Source organism: Phaseolus vulgaris, chromosome 10 (assembly GCF_051622355.1).
Source record: "Phaseolus vulgaris cultivar YP4 chromosome 10, ASM5162235v1, whole genome shotgun sequence".
In the NCBI taxonomy this organism is placed as follows: Eukaryota; Viridiplantae; Streptophyta; class Magnoliopsida; order Fabales; family Fabaceae; genus Phaseolus; species Phaseolus vulgaris.
The window spans coordinates 32,091,946-32,105,187 of record NC_143507.1 but is presented as its reverse complement, the minus strand read 5'-3'; the positions used below and the strand labels follow the sequence as shown (position 1 = coordinate 32,105,187).

The 13,242-nt window shown below is 34.6% G+C and overlaps 2 long non-coding RNA genes across 5 annotated transcripts; both read left to right on the top strand.

The window, feature by feature from the left end:
- Nucleotides 1-1,922: 1,922 nt before the first annotated feature.
- Nucleotides 1,923-9,974, top strand: LOC150024727 (uncharacterized). Of its 4 annotated transcripts, none has more exons than XR_016516308.1 (4): nucleotides 1,923-2,122; nucleotides 8,602-8,676; nucleotides 8,762-9,767; nucleotides 9,916-9,974. It is a non-coding gene; the product is annotated as an uncharacterized LOC150024727 (long non-coding RNA). The 4 variants fall into 4 exon arrangements; XR_016516307.1 differs by lacking the exon at nucleotides 1,923-2,122 and adding an exon at nucleotides 8,420-8,506 and having other exon boundaries at nucleotides 8,767-9,767; XR_011082089.2 differs by lacking the exon at nucleotides 1,923-2,122 and adding an exon at nucleotides 8,420-8,506 and having other exon boundaries at nucleotides 8,762-8,979.
- On the top strand, nucleotides 9,970-12,315 carry LOC137818567 (uncharacterized). The gene is made up of 4 exons (XR_011082090.2): nucleotides 9,970-10,009; nucleotides 11,250-11,346; nucleotides 11,455-11,548; nucleotides 12,250-12,315. It is a non-coding gene; the product is annotated as an uncharacterized LOC137818567 (long non-coding RNA).
- The last annotated feature ends 927 nt before the right edge of the window (nucleotides 12,316-13,242 follow it).

Sequence of the window (13,242 nt, the reverse complement as noted above, 5' to 3'; positions counted from 1 at the left end):
TAGACCGAGAAGCAAGATCAAGCCTTCAAAAGGCTAAAAGCTCAACTCACAAATGCACCTATTCTAGCTTTACCAAATTTTGCAAAAACTTTTGAGCTAGAGTGTGATGCATCGGGAGTAGGCATAGGTGCAATGTTATTGCAAGGTGGACACCCAATTGCTTATTTCAGTGAAAAACTTCATGGTGTCACCATCAACTACCCCACCTAAGATAAGGAGCTCTATGCACTTGTGTGGGCCTTAAAGACTTGGGAGCACTATCTAGTTTCTAAAGAATTTGTCATTCAGAGTGATCATAAGTCTTTAAAATATTTGAAGGGTCAGCATAAGTTGAACAAACGACATGAAAAATGGATGGAATTTCTTGAACAATTTCTTTATGTTATCAAATACAAGAAGGGTAGTACAAACATTGTGGCTGATGCTCTCTCAAGGAGACATGCCCTCTTTTCAAAACTTGGAGCCCAAATTATTGAATTTGAAAACATAACTGAACTTTACAAAGAAGATCATGATTTTGCATCCATCTTTGCTAAATGTGAACATAGAGCATAAGGAGGATTTTATGTGTCTGATGGGTATCTTTTTAAAGATTGAAAACTTTGTATACCTCAAGGAACACATTGAAAACTTCTTGTAAAAGAATCTCATGAAGGACGTCTCATGGGCCATTTTGGAGTTGATAAAACTCTAGAGCTTTTAAAAGGAAAATTATTTTGGCCACATATGAGAATAGACATTCAAAGACATTGTTTTATATGCATATCATGTTTAAAAGCTAAATCTAAAATAATGCCTCATGGACTATATACTCCTTTACCTTTTGCAAGTGCTCCGTGGGAAGACATCAACATGGATTTTATTCTAGGACTTCCTAGGACCGCAAGAGGTTTTGATTCCATTTTTGTGGTTGTGGATAGGTTTAGTAAAATGGCAAATTTTATTCCCTGCCACAAGGTGGATAATGCTAATAATATTTCTAAACTCTCCTTTAGAGAAGTGGTAAGACTTCATGGACTACCTCGAAGCATAGTTTTGGATAGAGATCCAAAATTTATAAGTCATTTTTGGAGAACCCTTTGGGAAAGGCTTGGAACTAAACTGAAATTTTCAACTTCTTGTCATCCTCGAACGGATGGTCAAACGGAAGTTGTAAATCGATCTCTTTCTAGTATGCTTAGGGTAGTCATGAAGGGTAACCATAGATCTTGAGATGAGTATCTTCCCCATATTGAGTTTGCATACAATAGAGTAGTCCATAAAACTACTAATATTTCTCCATTTGAAGTTGTATATGGGTTTAATCCTCTTACTCCTTTAGATTTGTTGCCCCTTTCCACAAGAGTTTGTGCATAAGGAAGGAGTAACAAAAGTTGAATTTGTTAAGAAAATGCATGAGAGGATTAAAGAACAAATACAACAAGAAAACAGAGAAATATATAAAACATACACTACAAAAAAATGTGTAAAAAGTGTCGGTTTTAATATGGCGGTTATTAATAACCGCCACAAATTTCAGTTTAATACGTCATTTCATTAACCGCCACAATTATCTTTTAAATTATGTCATTTTTAACCGTCACAATTTTCTTTCATATTTGAAAACTTGCTTTCACTTGAAAATGATTTTTTTTTTAAAAGTTACTTTATTTTTTTTTTAAAACTTACTTTCACAAAAACTAATTGAATTGAGTTTTAAAAATTGAAAATTGAATTTTTGAAAATTGAATTTTTTTTTGAAAACTTAAGAAAATAATTTTTTTTTTAAAATGGATTTTTTTTTTAAACTTACTTTATTCCTTTTTTAAAACTTACTCTCACGAAAACTAATTGAAAATTGAATTTTTTTTTAAAACTTTTGAATTTCAGTTTGGAAAACCTAAAGCTCTTCACTCTCGTCCCTCTGCCTCCACACGAACACTCTCGTCCCTATGTGGAGAACCCTTAGCGCTCTCTCCCTCTACACGAACCCTAGCGCTCTCTGCCTCCACACGTTTATTGTCACAAAACCCTACTCTCGCGTCCGCCATCGCCACCTCCTTGCAAGGATTCAACACAATCAAACCCTATCGCCTTCAGAAGTTCAAATTACGCCTCTGATGTGAAGAGGTCCGATTTGAAGGTAATTAAATGCTTGCGCGTTCTCTTATCAATGCCGACCATCGGCTTCATTGATGTTTTGGATGTGCTTGCTTCGTAGATTATTTTTTGAATGTTTCGTGCTTTGTTTGATGTGTAATTGAAGGAACTGATGATGGCATTTTCATGAAGTTCTTCTTGAATCAATGTAGAGTATGGGGCGGAAGCAATGAATGAGAGTGAGCAAGATCCTCCTAAGAGTGGTGTTGATCTTGTAGGTGCATGTTAATTATGGGTATTGAGTGGTTCGGCCAGCTCAAGGGAAAAGATGAAGGAAATGAAGTTTAGAGCCTAGGATTCTAGGGAGAAGCAAAGTTGAGCACAAATTGGCAGCATAACTTTACTCACAATAAACTTGAAAATACAAGGAGTAGGCTCCTCCTTTTATAGGCTAAGGAGGACCATAATGCAACCCTAAGGCTAGCCAAATGAAATGTAAATGTGAAGCACATGGGTGCACATGGCACATGGGTGCACAAATGAGCACATGGAAAGCTTCTAGAAAGTTTCACTCAAATATGCTTTCTACACTACTCTATTTACTAAGTACCCCTAATGGGCCTTTATGCAACAAAGCCTTCTCTTCACAAAACCGTAGCTTGGCCCATGTATATGTGAAGCTAGACGGTCTAGGACTCTTCATAGATGCTCCTTATGTAGCCGCTCCACTTCATGGCCTAGACGCTCCTCATCATGGCTAGACGCTCCTTTTTGAGGCTAGACGCTCCCATCATGGCTAGACGGTCTTAGTCTTGGAAGCTTGGCTTTCATAGTGTGGTGAGCTTGGGCCTTCCTCCATCATCCCCTCCCTCTTGAAAAGGATTTGTCCTCAAATCCAAGGCTTTTGCTAAGGGAATGGTTGTGGCTGGATGGTGTCCATCATCTCCTCCGTCTTGAGAAGATCTATCCTCAGATTTGCTTTCTTGATCCCGGATAGCAACCTCTTGCTTCGTCAAGATGTGTCCTCCAGGATCAAATATCAACCTATGTGAATCTTGAAACAAAGCAAAGGAGTTAAGGTGAGCCTTTGGAGAACAAAGAAGTGTGTGAAGTTGCCATTTTTGTTTTTCTCTTGTTTTGGCCAACTTCTCACAATACCTCTCTTTTGAGGGTTGTAGGTGCTCTCTAATCCTCTTATATTTTCTAAAATTTCCAAAAGTAGTTACTTTTCCTTTAGGCATAAGCCTTTTAAGAGATGGTAACAACTTTAAAATGGTAAGAGGACATTGGGCACATACAACTTCAAATGGAGAAATATGAGTAATCTTGTGGACTACTCCATTGTATGCATGCTTATAAGGAAAAGGATTCTTATCCCAAGATTTGTGAGTGTCTTTCATGATTTCGTGAAGCATAAAAAGAATAGCTATGTTTACAAATGTTGTAGCTCTTTCATTTGAGAATAAATCATGGAAGCTTGTCACGTTTCTTAGGATGAGTTTATCCTCATCCATGAAAAATGAAATAAGACCTTTTGTCGTCCTAGGAAGATCTAATTTGAAATGTGTGTCTTCCCAAGGATTTTTTACAAAAGGTGAAGGAGGATAGAGTTCTTGGGACTTCGCTTTAGGTGTAGTTTGAAAACAAGAGGTATACCTAAAGTAATGTCTTTGAACTTCTTTTCTCATGGGTGACAAAAGTTTTCCTCTTAAAAGCTCTAGAGTTTTATCAACTCTCATTTGTCCCATGAGTTCTCCTTCTTGTAGACTTTTTCTCTTATGTGCAAAGAGAGTCTTGTTGGTACAACCATGGTTTATGAAAATTTCTACATTTTGCAATGGTTGTCTCAATAAGACATGGCAAGTTGTTCTAGGCACTACTTCATACAAAAATTGGTAGGTGCTTATAGATAACTTGTCATTCCCTTGGGGATATCTTAACACATTTGAGAAATAGTCTTGATCTATGCAAGCTTCATTTAAAGACTTTTCTTTTGTGCTTATGCTTGCAAGTGTTCCTTTACAAAAGGAAAGGCTAGGTTGTTCAACAAGAAGCATGTTTGTAAAGGTATTTTCTATGTGCTTGACTTGTTGAATGACCTTGTGGGAAGGAACACTATTCTCCCACGCCTTTTGTTTCCCAAAATTTTTCTCTTTTTCTATTTTTTCTTCATCCCTTTTGTGTTTCATTTGTATTTGGTCTTTTACCACTTGGGAATGTGGTAAAGGACTAAGTACAAACCTTTTGTGCTTGTGGATGAAAGAAATCTCGTTAGTTAGACCATTATGCAAGGTTTTCTTATCAAATTGCCATGGTCTACCTAATAAGATGTGGCAAGCTTCCATAGGTACTACATCACATAAAACATTGTCTTTGTAGTTACCTATAGAAAACTCGATTTCCACTTGTTTGTCTACACGTAGTTCTCCATCCTCATTGATCCATTGTAAATTGTACGGTTTTGGATGAGGAACTACTTGTAGTTTTAGTTTTTCAATCAATCTAGTGCTACAGCAATTGCAGCATGATCCACCATCCACAATAAGAGAGCATATATTTTCTAAAATATTGCATCTAGTATGAAAAATGTTCTCTCGTTGTGTCTCAATGGATGCACTAGGTTGATTGTGGAGGATTCTTTGAATCATCAATAAGTCCCCCTCCAAAGGATTTATCCTCTCTCCTTCCCCCTTTTCTTGTGTACTAGGTTCATCCTCACCACTTGTGTACTCATCTTTTCCTTTTAAAAACAAAACCCTTTGGTTTGGACATTGTGCTTGCACATGCCCTCTTCCAAAACATTTAAAACACTTGGTGTCCCTAGCACGGATGTATGGGGTGGAGGCATCTTTTACTAAGGGTTTGGTAGTTTCTTTGGATTCGTCTCTAGGTGTACTACCCTCCCTTTTAAAGTCTTTCTTGGGATAAGAGTTGGAGTAAGAACCCACCCTTTGACTTGAAGTTTTGCGCAAATTTTGTTGTTCAACTTTAATGCAAAGTTGAACCAAATCATTCAAGTCTTGGTAGGGTAATAGTTCTACTCTATCCCTTATCTCAAGGTTGAGCCCACTTAGAAACCTAGATATGGTGGTGGTTTCTTCCTCTCTAATGGATGCTCTCATCATGTAGAGCTCCATTTTCTGCCTATACTCTTCCACACTTAAGTTCTTTTGTTGGAGTCTTTGGAGCTTGTCCATCAACTCCCTATGGTAGTAGGAAGGTATGTGGCGACGTCTTAGGGCTCCCCTAAGGTCATTCCAATATTCTATGGAAGGCTCCCTATGAAGACGTCGGTCTCTCTCTAGAGAGGTCCACCAATACATGGCATTGCTTTGGAAACTAAGGGTTGCTAAGGGTACCTTCCTCTCTTCACTCACCCTATGGCAAGCAAAGAGTTGCTCTACTTTCATCTCCCAATCTAGGTAGGCCTCTACATCTTCCTTTCCATAGAAATGGGGTAGGTCTACCCTTACTTCCTTTGGGCTCTCTTGCTCCCTTTGTCTAGTTCTTCTAGGGGGTGGTTGGTAATAGTCATTAATTCTAAGGCTTCCCTCCCCTAGAGTCTCATTACTTTTAGAATGGGATGCATGAGTTTTTTTTTATTTTTGTGAGTTTTGTGATTTCTCTTCTTGAGCTTTAGCCAACTCATTGATTTTGTTCTCATTCTCCAATTGTCTAAAAGAAATTAATTGGACCGCTTGTGATACTTCTTTCAAAAGAGTTTTCAAAGATTTTACTTCACTTTCTATAGACTTTGGAGAGTGAGAAGAAGAAGACATGGCTAAAACTTTGTGTATATAGGTGTTTTACTTTGAGAAAGTTTAGGAAAGTTAAAGAAGGTAGTTTTCCAGGTAAGGGAGGTGAGTCACAAAGGACTACTTAAGTACCAAGCCTTTTCCTTGCCAAAAACTATCCTCCAATATCTTCACACAAGACTTTCTCTTAGTGAAACACTTCGAACACAAATAAGTTGAGAAATAAATGCAAGAAAACAATGTAAGCTATCTATGCAACAAAACTAGTCGGTTTAACACAAATTTAAACAAAACTAACCATGCAAAGCATAGCTATGAAAGCAAAAGAAAAGCAATTACAAACAAGTAACAATTACTAATCAAGAATGCTATACTATTCGGCCCTAGGTGAGGCTTCTTGGACACTTTGAGCCCTTGAAGACACACTCACCGTCTAAAACGTAATTAACAAGGTAATTAACAATAAACCAAGTTGCAAAGGAAATAAGAGAACTCCCTTTGTTGATCCTCTTTTGGTTAGTGCACTTCCTTGTTGTCTTTGATTGTTGATCTTCCAAGTGTTTGTAGTGTTTATTTCAAGAATGCTTGTTTCGGCTTTGGCCTTGTCTTCTCCTTAGAATAATGGTCTTTAATTCTCCAATTTCCAGCACCTAGCAAAGGGCTAAACCTTAACCAAATCAAGTTCCCATTCACATAAGCACCAAAGAAGAATTAAATTCCAGCACCCAAATTAGAGTTCAAAGAACAAAAGTAAGAAACAAATTTAATTGAATAAAACAGTACCACCAAAAGGATTTAGATTGTGACAACTAGAAAGAGAGTCAAGAAATTAAAACAAACAAATAAAGGTACTCAATTAAAGGTTGGCACACAAAAGAATTCCTAAAGAAAAGCACTAGATTAGATGACCAAATAAAAAAACAGCACCACTGGAAAATGTTGTGGGCCAGAAAACGTGTTTGTTCCCCGATTTATTCTGATCTGTATTTTTAGAATTTGGCTCTGAAATTTGTTATGCAAGATATTCAGGATCTTATCTAAAATCTGGCTTTGGAATCACTCAAAACGCATGCACCATTTGTTTTTAATAAATTTTGCAATTTTGGTGTTCGGTTAGGCCAGCTGGAGCGCTTCAGATTTGCACTCTGATTTTAAAAGATTTATCATTTTTTTTCTGTTGCTTCTTTTGACCTCATTCTTTTTTTGTCCTTTCTATAACACTTTAAACTTGCATTTTCCAGAGAATCAAAATTTTCCTATGAGTGGAAATATTTTTCTGGGTTAAAACAGCCAAAACAGAGAAGGTGAAAACAGGGGAATCTGAAAACTGGAAACAAAAACAGCAAGATACCAAAGTTTAGACACAATGGAAATTTGTGAAATAGAATTTGTGTATGATCTAAACACAAATGGAACTCAAACTAAAAATTAAAAGGCACCAAAATAGCAAAGAACAGCAGATTCAAGCAAATAAAGAGACCCAAAATCAAGAAACAATTAAGCCAAATAAAAGGACTACTATGAATTGTTGACAATATGGATGAACATGACTTGACAAAACATGTATAGATTCAGAAAATTAAAGACTCAAAGCATAATATGAACCAAATAATAAAAGCAATAAAGACTCAAAAGCCTAAAAGAAAATAGCAACACAAAGGTGTATGGAATCCTATCACAAATTGCACAAGAAATTGTTCAAGATCAATTGAACAAGAGTGCTTCGGTTGGATCTTCCACAAAGCACACCAAGAACAAATTAAAATGTAAAAAACAGCAAGACAAGTAAGGAAATTAAATGACAATATGAAATAAAGAAGAACTAAAATTGAAAAGACAAGGAGCTACTCATCTTGAAGAACCAAAGCTCATGATACCAAATGATGGCATTTTCATGAAGTTCTTCTTGAATCAATGTAGAGTATGGGGCGGAAGCAATGAATGAGAGTGAGCAAGATCCTCCTAAGAGTGGTGTTGATCTTGTAGGTGCATGTTAAGTATGGGTATTGAGTGGTTCGGCCAGCTCAAGGGAAAAGATGAAGGAAATGAAGTTTAGAGCCTAGGATTCTAGGGAGAAGCAAAGTTGAGCACAAATTGGCAGCATAACTTTACTCACAATAAACTTGAAAATACAAGGAGTAGGCTCCTCCTTTTATAGGCTAAGGAGGACCATAATGCAACCCTAATGCTAGCCAAATGAAATGTAAATGTGAAGCACATGGGTGCACATGGCACATGGGTGCACAAATGAGCACATGGAAAGCTTCTAGAAAGCTTCACTCAAATATGCTTTCTACACTACTCTATTTACTAAGTACCCCTAATGGGCCTTTATGCAACAAAGCCTTCTCTTCACAAAACCGTAGCTTGGCCCATGTATATGTGAAGCTAGACGGTCTAGGACTCTTCATAGATGCTCCTTATGTAGCCGCTCCACTTCATGGCCTAGACGCTCCTCATCATGGCTAGACGCTCCTTTTTTAGGCTAGACGCTCCTATCATGGCTAGACGGTCTTAGTCTTGGAAGCTTGGCTTTCATAGTGTGGTGAGCTTGGGCCTTCCTCCATCAACTGACATGGGCAGTTTTGATTCTCTTCTCTATAGATCTCCTCTCTTTTTATATTATGATCCTTGTGAAATTGAAAACATAATTGTCAAGCTTTCCTTCACAGGTAATAGCTGTAGTTAGTTATCATGATCTGATACTTTCTCATATAGGTTTCTATGTTTTGAAAACTTAGATATGAAAATACGATGATTTCTGCAGGGGAGGACTTATGGTTTCAATGGAGCACTTATAAAGGCCACTAGAATATCAGGAATGCGAAATTTCAATATAAATGTATGCAGATATGTTCCGTGATAAGTTTCTTGTAATATATATTTTTCAGAGGGAAAGGTCAACTGATTTCTCTGTGATCATGAAGGGTAGGATTTTGGCCTTTTACCAATCAAAGCAGCTACCTGGGGACCTTTTGTTCTTCTCAATCTGGAAAAAGAGAATGTCTCTCAGAAGAAAGTTGATAGCCATAATGTGTCAAAGGAATGGCTGGATAGCTGTTCAGAAGTACTGAGTTCCAGTGGAATTGATTCTTCACTAAGTTATGTTTGCAGATGTGAATACACAATTGAATGCAATTGGAAGGTATGAATTGACTATTTGATTCAATTGATTCTTTTTCCTGGAAGTTATTGTTTATTATGTGAGCTACGGTTACATTTTCTTTATAATTATGTGACCAGATTTTTATCTGGTTTATGAAACTTCACTCTCACGTATAGTAGGTAAACCTGTTTGCTTTATCTCACAAGTGAACATTCTCTACAAGAAATTTTAAACATCAGCTTTTATTATATCCACAATGTTGTTTGTATGATTCAATGGGTTTTTTTTCTAAGACTTTAGCAATTTCAGGGTTTTTTTTTAAGGTATTCTGTGATAACTAACTTAGATGGTGGCTATCATGTGTCGTATGCACATAAAGGCCTTGTTTCTGATCTTAAGATGGATTCCTATTCTATCACTGTAAGCTTCTTTGCTGTCTTTAAAAAATCTTTTCATTTTACATGCTATTGTACTGTAGCATGAAAAATTGAGTCATGTAGATGGTTTTTTGGGACCCTTGTTACATGACTTTTTCATCCTTTTCTGCAACCAGAATAAAGAATTTTCTTTATCAGTCTACTAACTAAAATAATTTTCTAAAGTGAGCTAAAATAATAAATACTTTTGGCACTGGATTTTTTATTTCTTTTGTTACACATCTGGTTGCTTATGTTCTAAAAAGATTGTTTATGAATGAGACAACAGATGTTTGAAAAGGTTAGCATCCAAAGTTGTGAAGATAGCTCAGAGAAAAGCGAAGAGAATTATGATCGACTTGGAAGAAAAGCTATATACGCTTTTATTTACCCAAACTTCATGATTAATAGGTGCTTGTTTTGTTGTTGTTTAGGCATGGTAGATCATTTTTTCAGTCATCTTATTCATTTAAACAAGAAATTTTGATATATTCAAGTGTATTATTTGTTTTGCAAATTAGCATGCTTTATAACTTGGGGTGCTTGTTGGCCTTCATAGGTACGGACCTTGGATGGACACCAATCTTGTGGTTCCACTAGGACCCAAAAAATGTCAAGTAATATTTGATTACTATCTTGAACGCTCTCTGAAGGTAACTTCTAGTTATGTAGGCATATAATACCCGATATTCTATCCATGATTCAGAGTCTCTAAAATGTATCTGTTGTTAACTTACTGCACTATCAACCCCATTGGACTAAGGATAACAAAAACTTGTTTTCTTGTATGGGCTCCCTTTTGGTCTATCAGCAGAAAATTATTTATACTCTTAATAGTATATATATAAAATAACTATCTATTACATAAATCTGTACATAATTTTATATATATTTTGTTGGCAATAAAAAAAATATTTTATGCTATCATTGTTATTACACTTGGGGAAGTGGGGGTGTGTACTGTTTATCATTAATGCATGCTGTGCTACCAATAGAATATCTTTGTGAATAACTTTTGTGGACTCATTTGTATCCCTTTCTGGAATATCAAAATTTGGATTGGAATTACTTATTATACCGTCGATTACATACTAATGAATAAACATGATGTTTTGTATTTAAGGGGTGTTATATTTAATAACACCCCTTAAATAAACATGATTCAATTTGTGAGGCTTAAATGAATAAACAAATTAATTTTGTAAATATAATAAATTTTATTTTACAAATTAATTTTTATATGGTGAAGTTAGACTTCAATTTATTTTTTTAAATGGTATTAAAACTTATGAGAGTCTATCTTATTCACGTTTGTTAGTCTATTGTGTTTTTTTTATATCAACTCTTTACTTCTTAATCTTAATATCTCTAGTATTCCATGTAGGTATGATAAAGATTTTACTTTAATTAAAAATATAATTAAACTAAATTATAAAAGTGGGTATGAACCTTACCTACTAAATAAATTTATATAATTTGGTTAAATTTAGAATTTAGTTTCTAATATATATTGCTAAATATCAATAATTAGATTATTTTACCAAAATTGATAACTGCAAATTATAGTGACATTTATTATGTATACATAATTAATAAATAATTTATTACATTAAATGTTAAACGATTTTACTATAAAGTAACTATATATATATATTCGTTTTTATGAGTATTTAGAGGGACAATTAGAGGAGCTGTAGAAGATTTTTGTCCAGGTTAGATTTTGTGGCCCATTCATATTGTTCAAATTGAAGAGATTTTCCGACCAACGGAGATGTGTATATGGACTATTGATTCACTTCCTTTTTATTAGCTTTACTCAGTTATTTATGTAATTAAATTTTTGATGTATATTCTATGATAAACAAGTTAAATGTTAGTCAATGATATTTGCAGCTATCAGGAAGCAATTGAGGACATTACAAAAAGAATGGGTGCTGGCATGGCCAAATTTACACATGAAATACCTTTTTGACTTTCACTCCATGTTCAGGTGTGTTGATGTATGGGTTTCTTATTTGTCACTTCAATTTAATTTTATAATCCAGGATTTGAAATATGAGGAGAACTCTGTTAAGGCAGTACAATGCTTAAATGACAGGGTCACTAAAGCTCTTATGCATGCTGAAGATTCCTTAATATACATGTCTGCTTTAAGAGGCTCGTCTATATTTCGTTTTTGTGCTATACCCCAGGTACTGTTCTTTTACTTAGTTACTTCTGATGGAACTGTTATTTAGTTCATGTCACTCTATGTTGCAATGATATACCATAATTTATATGCATGTTTTATATTGTTTGCGTACCATGTTATGTTTCAGAAGAGTTAAATCATTTCAGCTTCCTCCCTATTCAGTTCAATAAAATATGAAAAAGTAAAATTAATATATTATGCCAGTTTCTTTTAAGATTTAGTTTAAGACTTCCCAAAAGATGTGTTAATAACAATCTATTATACAATTTTTAGTTAAGTGTTTTACCTATACATAGTGGTAAGCCAAGAAACAGAATATCTTTTAATAGAAACTTCATGTACAATAATTGTGAGAGTACAGATTGTCTTCCTGTGGTTGAGTGATTTTAATAGATCATGATTGTGTGAGGGTTTAGCTATATAGCCTTGCTGGTTTTAGTTAATACTACGTGGAATAAGAAATTTGTTCTTTTGAGTTGCATATGTTCTAGAGGAAGAAGCTGCTTGGGTGGATTTACTGGGTACAATCTGATGCTATGTGGAACCTATTTTTCTTTAAGCACTATTAATTTTTTTTTGGGGTCAAAGGGGTGTTAGTTTCATTCATATTCATTTTATGTTTAATGAATCTAGCAATAGTTATTTTGATAATCTTTCCCTAGTAATTTTGATGTTTATTTGACATGTGTTGCACTGTGACAGATAATGGCAATTGGAACACTAGCGTTATGTTACAACAACATTGAGGTCTTCAGAGGGTGTAGTTAAAATGAGTTGAGGTCAGAACAACTATTTCGATACTGAAGTCTTTTATTGGTGTCTTTTATTTTATAATTATAAAATACAAATTCATTAACTTAAAATTATTTATTTCAGGCATCAGATTATGGAAGTGGTGCTCCATAACCTAATCAAGTAATAGGATCAAGTGTTGGAAGTAAAACTGATTAGGGATGTGTGTTTTAATTTTAAACTTGATTAGGGATGTATGAACTTTTGAACAATTATGTGTTGTAATTTTAAACTTGATTAGGGATGTATGAACTTTTGAACAATTATGTGTTGTAATTTTAAACTTGATTAGAAATGTATGACATTTATATGTGTTTTAATTTTCAATTATATATAAATTTTTGAACATTATTATGTGTGCTTTAATTTTCAATGAAAATGAATGGATGGTTATAACTTTATACATTATTTTATTTTATTATGCAAAAGTGGTGGTTAAATTTTATAATTGTATAAAATAGATTATAAAAAAGTGGTGGTTAAAATTTATAATTGTATAAAACAAATTATAAAAAAAGTGGTTAAATTTTATTTATTTAGTATTAAAATTACGTCAGTTAAAAACGCCACTACTTACGTATACTATGGTGTCAGAATTTTCTTCAATGCTTGTAAATTGCGACAGTTATAACTGACACTACTTACATATAAAAACCGTCACAACTTACACTATGTTTAAAGTGGCGGGTGTTGCGGCGTGTAACATAAAACCGTCACATTAAACTTTGTGGCGGCCAGTTCTATGGCGGTTTGGGAAACCGTCACAAGCATATATTGTGGCGGTTATAAACGTCACTTTATACGAAAAAAACCGCCACAATATACACTTTTTTTTGTAGTGATAGTAATAAGGGGAAGAGAGAGATAATATTTGAAGAAGGAGATTTGGTTTGGCTTCATCTT